The sequence below is a fragment of the Lasioglossum baleicum genome, chromosome 9, assembly GCF_051020765.1.
Source record: "Lasioglossum baleicum chromosome 9, iyLasBale1, whole genome shotgun sequence".
NCBI classification, from domain to species: domain Eukaryota; kingdom Metazoa; phylum Arthropoda; class Insecta; order Hymenoptera; family Halictidae; genus Lasioglossum; species Lasioglossum baleicum.
This window is the reverse complement of record NC_134937.1, coordinates 5,389,773-5,403,903: the sequence shown is the minus strand read 5'-3', so window position 1 is coordinate 5,403,903 and position 14,131 is coordinate 5,389,773. Positions and strand designations below refer to the sequence as shown.

General features: G+C 33.7%; 1 protein-coding gene across 3 annotated transcripts in view; it reads left to right on the top strand.

Moving 5' to 3' along the window:
• Positions 1-14,131, top strand: part of LOC143212089 (rho guanine nucleotide exchange factor 10) — a 122,551-nt gene that overhangs the window by 6,469 nt on the left and 101,951 nt on the right. The gene's annotated exons all lie outside the window — the stretch shown is intronic.

Sequence of the window (14,131 nt, the reverse complement as noted above, 5' to 3'; positions counted from 1 at the left end):
GACTCACGATTAAAATTGCCACCGCTAATTAAAAGATCTTTAAAACCTTCTTAACTATGAATGATCAATTTTCCAAAATTATGTAGTAATCATCGGTACATAATATGTTAATATTCATCTGTACTAAATTGTTGTGGAACGATACAAGTTTGTATCCTGATTCAATTAAATAATTATCACAGTAACAAATTGATAACACTCTACAAAAACTCATTACAGTTAAACCAGTTTTTGTGCGGTTTTTTTCTACGCGTTTTTTTTTTATGCGGTGTGTATATGAATATCAGCTCAGATCAGTAGGATATCTCGGAAGACGTTGTCGTTATCAAAAAAGTGTTCCTACAAAAGTTGTTTGGTATGATGGGCTACATTACGTAGTCTTAATTGTTTTCTTGTGGGTGGAGTGGTAGAGGACATTCCATGGTCACCTTGATTTTTTCAAATGGAATGTCCTATATTTTATACCATAGAATGCCATAGATCGATAGAGTATCAAATTCTGAGTATGAAAGTGTTGACCTTCATATGTCCTAACCCTAATAATTAACGAGATATTATCGAAACAATTTCTTTCTTCTTATACAGTGGGTGTGCAAAGTATTCGTACACCTTTTAAGAACTAATAACTTGTTTATAATTGTACCAAAGACATGCTTTTTTATAATCAATTAGAAGCATTGGTTTACAAAATGATATGCGAAAAAGATTTTCCAAATAATTGTAATTTACAAGGTTAAATGCAAAAATAAAAAAGCCATTTTTTAGAACTTTTTTCTTTGGGCCCTTAATAAAAGTTTAAAATATATATTTTGTAGATCTATGTTAGTTATACACATACAGAAAATTTCATCGAAATCAGTTGACGCAGGAAAAAACGACACGCATGGAAAGATGAACGATTCTGTGAATTTTAAACAGAAACTGATCAAAAGTCGTGTAAAACTTCGATTTTCACAATTTTTAACCGCTTGTAGCTCGTATGTATGTTAATCGATTTCGATGAAATTTACAGCATGTGTATAACTAACACAGATCTACAAAATGTATATTTTAAATTTTCATTAAGGGCTCAAATAAAAAAGTTTTAAAAATTGCCTTTTTTATTTCTGCATGTAACCTTGTAAATTATAATTTTTGGAAAATCTTTTTCGCATATCATTTCGTAAACCAATGCTTCTAATTGATTATAAAAATTCAGATCGTTTGGTATAATTATAAAGAAGTTATTAGTTCTTAAAAGATGTACGAATACTTTGTACACCCACTGTAGCTATTTATGAAGTTTGTGAGTATTTTTTTGAGGTTTGACTGTACATACATATATTGTTTAAGTATCATATGATTACAGTATATTATAACATATTAATATAATCATAATTAGTAGAAACTAATGTTTTCGTAAATTACATCCGATTCTTTCGTAGAAGCATCAAGACGTGTATGTATCTATTAATATGTTCGCGCGCTAAATACATACTAGTAGTAGTAGTAGGTATCAGATGGGTACCAAACAGGTATCGATAGTTTCGTTAACTCTATGCTATCATTATTGTATCTATCATTATGTAGATATCAAATCGGTATTAAACAGGTATTAATATTCCTGCAAGTATGAACCACGTATCGATACTTTCGTTTTGGCTTTAGTGGAGTATTGAATTGGTATCGAATGAAGAAGACTCTGTATTGATAATGCCTGATATTTCGATATGCATCGATACTTCCTACTGAGTACTTTGGTGTCTGATTGTATCGAGTATCACCGATAGTATCGATACCAATCCTATCACTAGATATAGCAACTGTCCGGCATTAGGTACCGTCCGGCTTTAGGGTAACTCCCTCTAATCATTGTGTTTTTTCTTCGATCTCCAAGTCCTCGAAATAATATGGCGAAATAATTGGCTGAATAGAGGCGACTAATTGACCGGGTAGAGAGCACGTGCTTTGAAAGTCGGTCCCACCAAATTGGACACGGTTATTCTGCTTGACTCGCTCCCTTTCCGCTTGAATCGGGATGAAACGGAATAGGGGCCAATGCAAAGCCGGCGTAAAAGCGTAAGAGGCTTCCCGACAGCGGATTAGAGAGGCACAACGGTGCTTTTCCCGCACTCGTGGAAGTCGTAACGCGGTCCAGAAGTATATTTTCGGTGTCACGTACACGGAGGGAATCAACATCATCGAGAGGCTAGGGGCCCTTCTTCTTCCTATCGTTTAGCCAGTTGTTGGACCACGGCCAAAAATACTTACCCGGCGTCCGTCGAAAATATGCGCGTATATTCGTGGCCCGGACAGGGCATACCGGAAACGATATTTCAGTTCGAAGAACCTTGTGTTTTCGGCCACGGCGAACGACAACCGCCTTTGTAGTCCGTCCCAGTGATATTGACATGGCTCTGAGCTACCATGACGCACATAGGAACATAGTAATGGTTCCATATTATATTGTACATATAAATATACGATATCTGTGAAAAATTTGTCCTTATTACGCTAACCCAATGACAAAACTGTTTTGTTTTTAATTATTTTTCCACTAGACTTATTTGAGACACATCGTTCATTCAAAAAAAATTTTCATTTCTTATCGTATATGTATAACCAACTTAGAAATATAAAAAAATTTGGTGTTATTTAGATACTGGGTTAATTGTCATGTACATTAGTTGTAAAAAAAGCACACCACAATTTATATATTTATTATTATACTTGTTTTAAAAATATATTTTGACTTGTGTCACTTTTCTTATGAATCAACGATATGTATTTGCCACATTTTACTGATTAAAATGAGACCGAACTTGACACAGTTCAGAGGATATTCAATCAGTAAATATGTAATCTAATACTGTCGCTATGTAACTTTTATCTGAATGGTTCTGTTGTCTGAACACCCGTGCTCCACTAGTACGGATAATCGAGGTTCTACTGTAACGTGATTTAACCAATTAAATATGACCCAAATTGTATCGTGTTTGGTCTCCTTTTAACCAGAAATGTGTCACGAGTGTGTTGGTAAAAGTATCATGAAAAATATAATTAAAAACAAAGGTCACTAGATTAGCATCGTCTCACTGAAAATTCGACGCTAGGCGGTATAAGGTCAAGAGTCGAGTGACGTGTTACTGTATCCTTGCAAGAAAGGTGAACAAGATTATTTTATTCAATTATTGTATGCAAAATAGTTTGTCCCATACTGCGTGTTGGTGTTGAGAGCATAAACCTGGAAGGGTATTTAAATTTCGGTTCTCTGACAATGAACGCTATTTTGCATTCTTATACACATCTTCAGCTTCTATGAAATCAATTTAATCGAATTATACAGAAATACACAATAAACATCTTCTTCGAACAAGTATAAAAATAAAAACATACACGTTCCACAGTAACGAAATTGTAATATTAAAAAGCAGTGTGTTTCACGTTATAGTTTTGTAATATTTATTAGTTCAAATATATTGTAATGAGAATATTCTCTTTTGCTTTTTCAAATAAAGCTATTGTAATTGCAAATTCGTCCACATTTTTTATACGAATACGCCCATATACCTGGGTTGCAACACAACGATAAGAAGAAAAGAACTTTTTTGCTAAAAATAAACTACGACAGTAATTTTCGTTGTATCATTTGGTACAGTATGTTCAGTAGGAAATAAAAGAATTTTAAAAATGTTAATGTTCATGGTTTAGTTTTCACACGAGCATCAATCATCTGCGTTACTACAATATTGTTGCATCAGATTACGAAGAACTGTTAACTCTCTTTACCTGATGATTTCTTTCGCAACTGTGTTCATTCAGGCTACGCCATTAACAATTTGCTATGAGAAAAAGAAATTCTTCGTTCATTTGCAAAGTTGCGTGTAGTCTTACGGTTAAATATTGAGGACAACTGTTGACTCAGAAGAAATGAATGTTACTATTTGATAATATCTAAAAATAATCGATTACAAAGCACCAAGGTTGTAATGTGTAAATGTAATATAATGTATAATCAATTTTCGCAGGATGACGCAATTTGATTAATCACTACTATGTATTCTTTTAATGACCGAATCTCACTGCTTGATTGAGTGCTTTTCTTCACGAAAATTATTCTAAATTTTATTTAAGTAACTAGGGATAATGAGCAAACCTTTTGGAAAATGATTTACTGTGTTCATGAATCAATTCGTCACGGAATTTTCCAGATTATGACGTTTAATTTTCTTCGTTGGCCCATTAAATACCATTTAAATTCTTCGTATAATTTTCTAGCGAAATCTTTTTTAAGCTGTATAATGAAAAGATTGATTTATTATGAGTCACAATCTTGTCAACTAAAATGGCCATGTACATACATTTTCCACATATTTTCCATGTTACATGTGATTTTATAGTTTTGAAAAATAATCGGGTCAAATGGGATCAATGATTAATATTCAAACATATGGTATTACAGGAAATTGTCGATAAACAAATACAAGTTCTTTGAGATATCGAGACCCATAAACGTATCCGCATAGGGATCCCATTTAAATAGCTCTATTCTCCGATTTTCCCTCGCGTTGCCCGTGTAAACACCGAGTGTAAACCAACGGCAGCTGGAACCGCGAAATATTGAATGAAATTGTTGATACTCGCGGTACTTCGCGATATCATCATTGGGGCCAGGTGAATACAAACCGTGTTGATGTTATCGGAAATATTTACAAATTCAGATCCGATCGTTGGAGTGTGCCAGTTTAACGAGTTCCCACGGGAACACGAACGTCTCTTCCAGAGACATCGCGAACCGTCAAAAGTCGCGAAACGAGGTTCTCGACAGCACAATTCCAGTAAATTGTTCATCAAGTCTGAACGACGCCGGCCGGAAGTGGTGAATTCCTCCGTGAAATTGTATTATCCGCGTCAAAATTGAGTAACGTACTTTGTGACGTCACGTTTCTCACCGTTCTGGTAAAAGTTAGTGAAAATGGTCGAATATCTGACGCAATAATTGGCGAAACTACGCTAGGCTCATAGGACATTCAAATAGAAGATTTGAATATTAGATTGAACTATGGATAGTCCACGCAATGCAGATGGTAAGCAAATTGAATATTTATGTGGCTATGCACTGTCGATTCCAATTTTCTTTGTCTCTTAGAGAAATCAATTATTTAACGTAGATCTAATAAATTAAATATAAGGTGACAGTATTTTGAAATTCTTCTGATGTTTTACTGTTTCGTATTCCACCGATTCAATTCTATTGTGGAAAATGTCTAATGAATTTTTGTATCAGATGATTGCGTAAGTTTGTGTCCGATTTGATAATAAAATTCAATGGTTAAATCTTAAAGAATGCAGCTTTATTAATCGATTATACAAATAGTCACCATACTTTTCTAATTGTAGAATATGTATATTAGATGATTGCATAAGTTCGTGCACGATTTAAAAACAAAATTCAATAGTTAAATTTTAAAGAATGCAGCTTTATTAATCAATTATACATACAGTCACCATTCTTTTCTAATTGTAGAAAGTTTAACCATTTTTTAATTTTAATTTAACCAATCCTTAACCAAATCTTTAACCAATCTTTAAAATTCAACCATTGAATTTTATTTTCTAATCGGTCACGAACTTATGCAATCATCTGAGAGATATTTATTATATATATGATATTACCTACATATCTATTATATATAATTCTTTTTACACTCCGCCATGCAGTACAGTTTGCAACATCCATGAAAATCGGACACGAACTTCTACAATCATCTAATACTTAGAAATGTGAGACAATAATACGTAGACTAAAAAAAAACGATTATTGTCGTTAGTGTGAGGTCGTGAAGATTAGATTATATTATATGTAAAATATAGCGACGTTCATTGGTTCATGCTTCGTTACGCGTTCAGTCGGCCATGTTAATCTTTTTAAGGACTAGCTTTCAACGGGAACGCTCGACTATCTGAACCGTTTCTCTCTCTCTCCCACCCATGTTGCTTAACCCTGGTGTACCTACGTATATTGCTCTTATTACTTTTGAATTGCAATTACTGCACGGGAACATTGGAGGGACGGGAGAAGAGAAAAGTAACGGAAAGGAAAGTTTTATTATGGGTGCTCTCACATCAGCATACCATACAATCCGATGTATTGTTTCGCGGGGATCTTTTCGTCTAGAACCTTGAAAATATCGATTTTTCCTTTTTGAATAGATTCGTTTAAATTCGTGAGAATAACAAAGTTATGGATATTTGAAGAAAGCAGCTGTCACTACAATAATGACTTTTCCAAGGTCATCTCAAGGTTGAATAAATAACAGCATAATGTGCTTCTCGCGAAACGGTACAACTTCCACATGTATTTAGATTTAAAATATATTGTTTCGTCATCAATATTTTTCGAGATACTTGCCCCGAGAATTTCAAATGGGACAACCTTGTATGATAAATTTGTTATATTTGCATAATTTATTTTGCATGAAGATCCGTAGTCTATGTTGTACATATATGTAATATTAGTTATAGACATAATAGCTTTCAAAAGTGTAATTAAAGGCTAAGCTATAATATCTGTGACAATATTTGTTCATAACTGTATCTAATATTTTCTGTGGAACAATTGTGCGTTGTTGCCCTCGAGAAAGATATATAGCCTTACAAAATTAATATTTCTTGAACCATTCGTCTTTTTCTCGCTTTTAAGTCTGCTGCAATGGAGTTATGACCTGCAGAAACTGCACGGACCACCCTGTAGATCCTATGAACAAATGCCGCGTTGCGGTTGCCAAAACAGTCACTGGCCCTTGCTAGCCTTCGAGTCCGTTCCAAGAAAGGTTTAATTTACGACACCCTCAAGTGTCTATGGTTTCCCTTGCCTGTACCCCATGGTGATGAAAGCCAGTCGATCGTTGAGGGATTCTTCAACCAAAAAAGGAATATTTATTTGCATTTCGATGATCGGAAAAGATTCATGACTTTCGGAGATGTTACACAATTTTTAACTCGGAGCTATTCTAACTCGAAAATTAAACATTTCTTCCGACTTTGAATAATTCCTTTTTACATCACTTTTTCATTTTGTGGATATGATATTGATACAACACCTCGTTCAATACCTAAATGTTTAATAATTGATTAGATACCAACACATTTAATAGCCCAAATAATATTTTAGATAATGGTATAGCAATTTGTAGTGGTGACTCCCTGAGTGACTCCCTGAGTCACCACTCGAGTGCTAAGGGTTAAATTACTATTACCGTCTCTGAGATCCCTTTCGTTATTTAAATCATAGAAAATTTTAAAAGAGGTAGATTAACCCTCGGACAACGGACGATTTTTATAGCTATATAATTGTCAATGCTTAGGACCGTTCACAGCTGTTTTTAATCATTTTTAAAAATTCACTTTTTATGATATCTCGTGTAGACACAGTAGTCTTTCCGATATCCTCAATGAAACAGCTATTCAGTTAGTTTAATTGCCACAAAATCGAGTACTTAAATGACAATTTGAATGTTCCCGGTTAAAATAGACTCGGGCACAGCCGTCGGAGGGTTAACACTAACCCTACCACCACCGGTCAAAATGACCGGTTCCAGATTTATTATTTTACAACTATTGAAATAATAAAAATGATATTATAAGAATTGATTGTATAAATATCTTTAGTAGAGCACGTATTATAATAGGAACCGCACAAAGTCTAAATAAAATCAATCTTGTCATTTTTATAAGGGAATATGTATGTGTTAAAGGCTGTTTCCATTTTCCGAACTGTATATGTGATCGATCGAATTGTTTGTATAAATCGCATAGATTGACAATTTTACCTTAAAACAATAGTGAACGCAAATTCTTAATCTTCTTTTATGAAGGATTCAAGTTTGGGAATTGTGAATGCAGATTTTGCAACATTGCAGTTATATTCCTCGTCATGTGGATAAGGAATCTGGTTTTCGTACGGTGGCTGTAGCAATTTGATCACTTACTGTATGTTAATGTGGGCCAGATAACATATCCTTATGCAGCCTCGCACAATTACTTGTACATACACGTTTAAGCTACACCCATGAAGTTTTGCATATTATATAGAAGATCGTTCTTCTTGAGTGGCCACCCCACGACTACGTGAGACAGTACTACTCCAATGATAAAACTTCTTTGTTTTATTACTTTTTTATGAAACTTTTGCCAACATACTTGTGACATTCTCCTGATTAAAATAAATCCAAACGCGACACAATTTGTTGGCTCCTATCACGCGAAATCGAACAATTTCCGGAATACCATTTTGGATTTTATTCAAATTTGGATACGTTGTAGCTTTTAGCGACGTGTGAACGTATCTCCAAGATTTTTTTGAAATCTTCTAACTTTCGCTATTGCATTGTACGATAATTATAAATATCAAGTTTCTTTAACTTCTCTAGAACATTTGCATTATCTAGTCTTAAACTATTAATACTTAAAGGTACGTGAGAAAATTAATACAGAATTTTCTTCGAAAGAACCTTGTAGTAGGATACTTCGTAAATGCGAAAAGACCAAGATAACTCTTGCTGGAACTTGCAGTTTCAAGCAAGTTCGCACATCGCCGGACCCCCAGTTTTCCATGCATGTAACATATTTGCGCGCGGGCGCGTAATCGCCGTCCGATGTCGGTAATTTCGATCGGCGTGCTCGATCGAAAAAGAATTATGGCTTCGGCCGAATCACTTTAGTCGGTAATTGACTGCATTAACGTTACGTGGGCAGGTGAAGATAGACACTGGTCGTTTATCATGCGAAGGAAGCCCGGTCTGGCTTGTCTCTGCCGACTGCATTCCCATGCACCTCCCACACAGACTGAACTTGGAGCTCGTTTCCGCGGATACAGCCCCGTTACGATTCTGCAAGCTTTTGCAAGACTTAGGGTCAATATCATCACCCACGGCATCGTTTCGTTTATTGGTATAGATTGATCTGTTTCCCCCTTTTTCTTAACCCACTCAAGTAGAGCACACTTTGACGGCCGATGTCCCGTGCACGTGATCGTACGAGGGTGTTGTGCAACCATCTTCCTTCGATTTTAATGAAACTTTACAAGTCTATAGGGTAACTGTACCGATTACTGCGGTAGCAAGCTTCGATCGTACTTCATTTTAACACTTTACTAGAAAAGCGTCTTTAATTTCACAGTATATCATTTCACTGTATCATGAAAAAATATCTGAAATAAAAACAACCGATAGATGGCAAAAGCAGAGGCCTAAAACTAGAAAATGAGTCCAGATATACAGGGTGATTCTGAGATTTGGGAACTTTTATACACAGAATAATGGAAGGGATCAATTGGTTCAACAAAACAATTGGGTTGTATTAAAGAATAAAGTGCAATTGCATATGAAGGGTACATCAGTGCATCCACATAAAAAATAAGGTCATTGGAATTTAGGACGTATTACACCATATAATTTTTACTTAAAAAAAGAACAGTAGCCTGCTCCATTTACCAGAATCACTCTGTATGCATGCACCATTTTTTAAAAGAAATTATCATAATTCAAAAATCGATAATTTCTCGAGAATCGGAAATTTAGTGTTCAAATACTCTTTGAATCAACTGCATATTACAATAACAATTGTAAAAAGTTTGATTTAGTACATTCTTGTTCCCTTTATGAAATAACGTGAAATGATGGCTTATAGTGCTCTGTAAATCTGGTGCTAATTAACTAACTTTATGACTTTCTTATTCCACTAGCCTTTGTACTGTCTTCACAGCGTGCTTTCGTTGCTTTTCTTTTGCTCTCATTCCTCTCATTTCTTTCTCAGCTTTCCTTTCACTGGTCTTCTTCACGTTCTGCCACCTCCTTTTTTCCCGCTCATTCAGCCTCTCCTTTATCTCTCTTCAAGCACCGTCTCCGTTCGTCTTTTTTCTACTTTCAGCTTTTTACATCTCAGTCTGCGATGTTCTATGGCTTCGTTTTCTTCTTTATGCAATCTGCATACTTTACAAATTTGAATGTCTAAGGTTCAATTCAGAAGTAACATACATTATATGTTTAAAACTTCACTTTTTAATATTTTAATTTTTTCAAACATTATTTTCATCGTTCGAGATATACTTTCATCTTCAATAGTTCCTAATCAATCACAAAATACAGGAGTCCAAAAAGAAATCTCTTTTCTTCATCAATAGCTTTAATTAGTTGAAAGTATGTAATGTATATTCATATCCTTATGTACGTACATACCTCTTTTAATCTTTTCACCATTTCAAAATTTACTCACCCATTTTTATCATAAACGTATAAAATCTACAGTTTACTTATCAGTAATTCCTTGTCTAACTAACAAATTATAGAAATATCATTTAATTTTACAAAAGCAAAATTCTTGTATATTATTTTAGTATAATATAAAATATTTTCTTGTATATTATACTATGTTTTAGTATATTATAGTGTATTCTAGAATATTGTATTATATTTTAATACATAAATTGTATGTAGCATATTTTGGTATATCACAGTATGTATTGGGTTGGCAAGAAAGTAATTTCGGTATTTTAAGGTAAAATAAAACCGATTTTCTTTATTCAAATGATGAACTTAAATCAATAAAATATTTTGTTATTTATTCTTTTTTGCAAAAGATCATCGAACAAAAGGGAAAATATCTTATTTATAAAAGTTAATTGCACGAATAAAAAGAATTAGGTTCTATTTCACATTCAAATACCGAAATTTCTTTCTTGCTAAATAATAGTATATTCTTGTATATTTTGGTATACATATTATACTATATGTATTTTATTATATTATAGTATATTGTAGTCTATTATGGTACACATTGTAATATTACAGTGTATGTATATTCGCAGTCTTCTTATCAGTCATTTTTTGTTTATCTAACAAATTATACAAATATGTATCACTTAATTTTTCAAAGTCAATGTTACACTTCCTTATATGAATAATCAAACTTTAATATGTCGTTGAATAAATTTGAAGTTTTCAGTCTAAACGCATCTGATCCATATTTTTAAACCGCAAATGTAAATCAAAATTAAATTACCTCCTAATTCGAAGCGGTTTTATAGTTTTTCAAAAGGAACATAAGAAAATTGCGGAAAAAATTACTGGAAACCATAAAATAATCATTATTAGACAGCGATCTAAACCTACACGAAGAATCGTAGCCAACTCATAATTCATCTTCCAAGTAATCGTCGATCCATTTGCATCATCTGCTGATTTCGCGAATAACATTTGATACGGTTGTCAGCCGATCCGCGGGGCATCGTCGTCTTCATCGATAAACAGATTAATTTCCATTGTTATTGTAACACACGAGGGAACATGGATAAATGCGGGCGTCACGTATAACACGATATTTATCTTGTTAGCTGGATCTCACACCCGGTGCAGATTATACACGTCGTTGAGCGGCGTATATGGTGTTCGCGAATTACACACTGCGTTTTGAATCTCAATCGTTGGCGGATCGCGTCTCACACCTGCGATCTTTTTACTCTCGAGCACCTGATCCTATCTTACATTCGCCAACGTTACACCGTTTCCCTCTTTCGTCTCGCTCCTCAACGTAATGGGACACCGTGGAAAGCTTCCGCTACCATTTTCCGTAGACTTTACGTTCCTTTTATCTAATTTTTTAAACATCATACGACCATTCTCCTGCTGAAGAAAGTTCTTTCCCCTTGCCGTATTTTAACGAATCACGCTCGTCATGAAGATTTTAAACAAAGCCGAATAAATATGATAGAAAAATGTCGTAGAAGAGAAAAGAAAATTTATATTTTTTGTATGACTAGATTTATTTTAATGCTTTAAATTTATGTTGATTAAAAACGAATCAAATTTTATTTCATTCAAAAAGAAAGGCGTAACATTCATATTTGTTAGACTTTCTTTAAAATCTTCATGACGAGCGTGACTCGTTAAAATACGGCAAGGGGTTAATAACTTGTCTATAGATTTTTATTTGCACTTTTATTTAAATTCATTTTGGGGTACATCTACAGAATAGGTACAGTACAATACATGATATGTATGTACTTACATTCGATGGGTTGACTGAACATGATTAGACTGCGGATCGTTCTGTAAATTCCCATTTTTATGTCCAATTTAATGAAAATTAAAATAAAGGAATTATATCATTTCGTCGATTAAAAGATTCTTCCTGGCAAAAATTAAGTAAAAGCATTATCGACTTTTATTCATATACAGTGAATGTAAAAAGTATTTGTACGCCCTTTAAAATAGAATAACTTTTTTAAATTGTACCAAACGACCTGATTTTATATAATCAATTAGAAGCATTGATTTATGCAAAATGTAGATCTATGTTAGTTATACACATATGGAAAATTTAATCGAAATCGGTTGACGCAGGGAAAAACGACACCTATTGAAAGATGTACGATTCTGTGAATTTTAAGCATAAACGATTTTTACCATTTTTAACCGCTTGTAGCTCGTGTGTATGTTAATCGATTTTGATGAAATTTTCAGCATGTGTGTAACTACTATAGATCTGCAAAACATGTATTCTAAATTTTCTTTAAGGTCCCAAATAAAATAATTTTACAAAATGCCTTTTTTATTTTTGCATGTAACCTTGTAAATTATAATTTTTGGAAAATCTTTTTTGCATATCATTTCGTAAACCAATGCTTCTAATTGATTGTAAAAAATCAGGTCGTTTGGTACAATTACAAAAAAGTTATTCTATTTGAAAGGGCGTACGAATACTTTTTACATCCACTGTACACGTTTTATTCTATATTTTATTCAATAAATGCATAAAGGTCCGCAGTCTATACATGATAGTACAATACCTATTGTAGTATAATACACAATAGATTCCAATTGAAAACGATTGCTTTTTGAATCTATTTATGTTATATAACCTTTTAGGAGTTTAACTACTTGCCCCCTACTAATAAATATATGCAAGTTATTAATTTCCTTTAAACCGAAATGAAACTTCTATTGTTAAACGAAAATTCTATTTTGTTTGTAGTCAATATAATAACCTCTGGAGAAAACATAGGTATACAAGGAATATAAACTTTCTCTTTTTTCTATGAAATTCTGAACGTTGAAAAATTTGCAATCATCATAACCACAAAATAAATAGTAGTGCAAAGGGTCAATTTCTTAATTCGTTTTGATTTCTTTAGCGTTTCTTTGTTGCATCGCGATCCCAATTATCCGGATCCTTCGATATTTTCTATCGCATCATTGAAATCATGGTTGTCACGTTACGTGGTCTCTTTTGCCGGACATACATAAAGTTTCGTGTTACTCGGTCCGACTCTTTTATTTGCGGCAAGTGATAAATTCTTAAGCGGGGACAAACCGCTCGGGCGTGAGAGCCTAATGATACCTTTCCCGTTAAAAATCGTGTAGATCGCGCGCGGTGATCAAAGCACGACACGCCTGGTTACGCGCGTCGCATCGCGTCGGTGAGATTCTTTGAAAGGAAGATCAGCTGTGACCTCGATCGATACGATTCCCCCAGAATTATAGCATTATCAGTTCATAAAACACAGTTTCCGTCTGTACCTCCGATGCGTTGCACAATAATTGTGACCGTGTCTTTTTATTCCGAGAAACAGTCGGGTCTTCGGGATTGTAAATGGTGCATCCTGAAGATCATTTCGTTTGCTGGACAGTCTCTTCATTTTGTTCCTTTTTAGGTGATAGAGAATTGTATGAAATGATTGCGAATAAATTAACTATGCAATAGCCTTCAGTTCTTCATGCAGAACAAAAATGGTTTGCACCTGTTGCAAAATTCTTAAGTTAATTAGGATTTTCTTTCTTTTATCTATAATAGTTTTAGTAGCTGGATAATAATATATCAAAGCGCTCTACTTCTTTTAATTATTTCACTGTTTCAAATTGTAGGTATTCATTCTTGTCAAAGATACAGAAAATCCGCATTCTGTAAATTATTTTAACTATCAAATGCTTTTCAGAAATATTTGCACGAAATACTGTCCTTGTAATTTCGATCTATTTCCATTTTACACTTCAATTTTACCTTATGTGTTTTATTTGTGTGTAATCTCATATTTTGAACAAATATATAATCACAAAACAATTGTAGATGAATAGAAAATTTCGAATAGAATAGA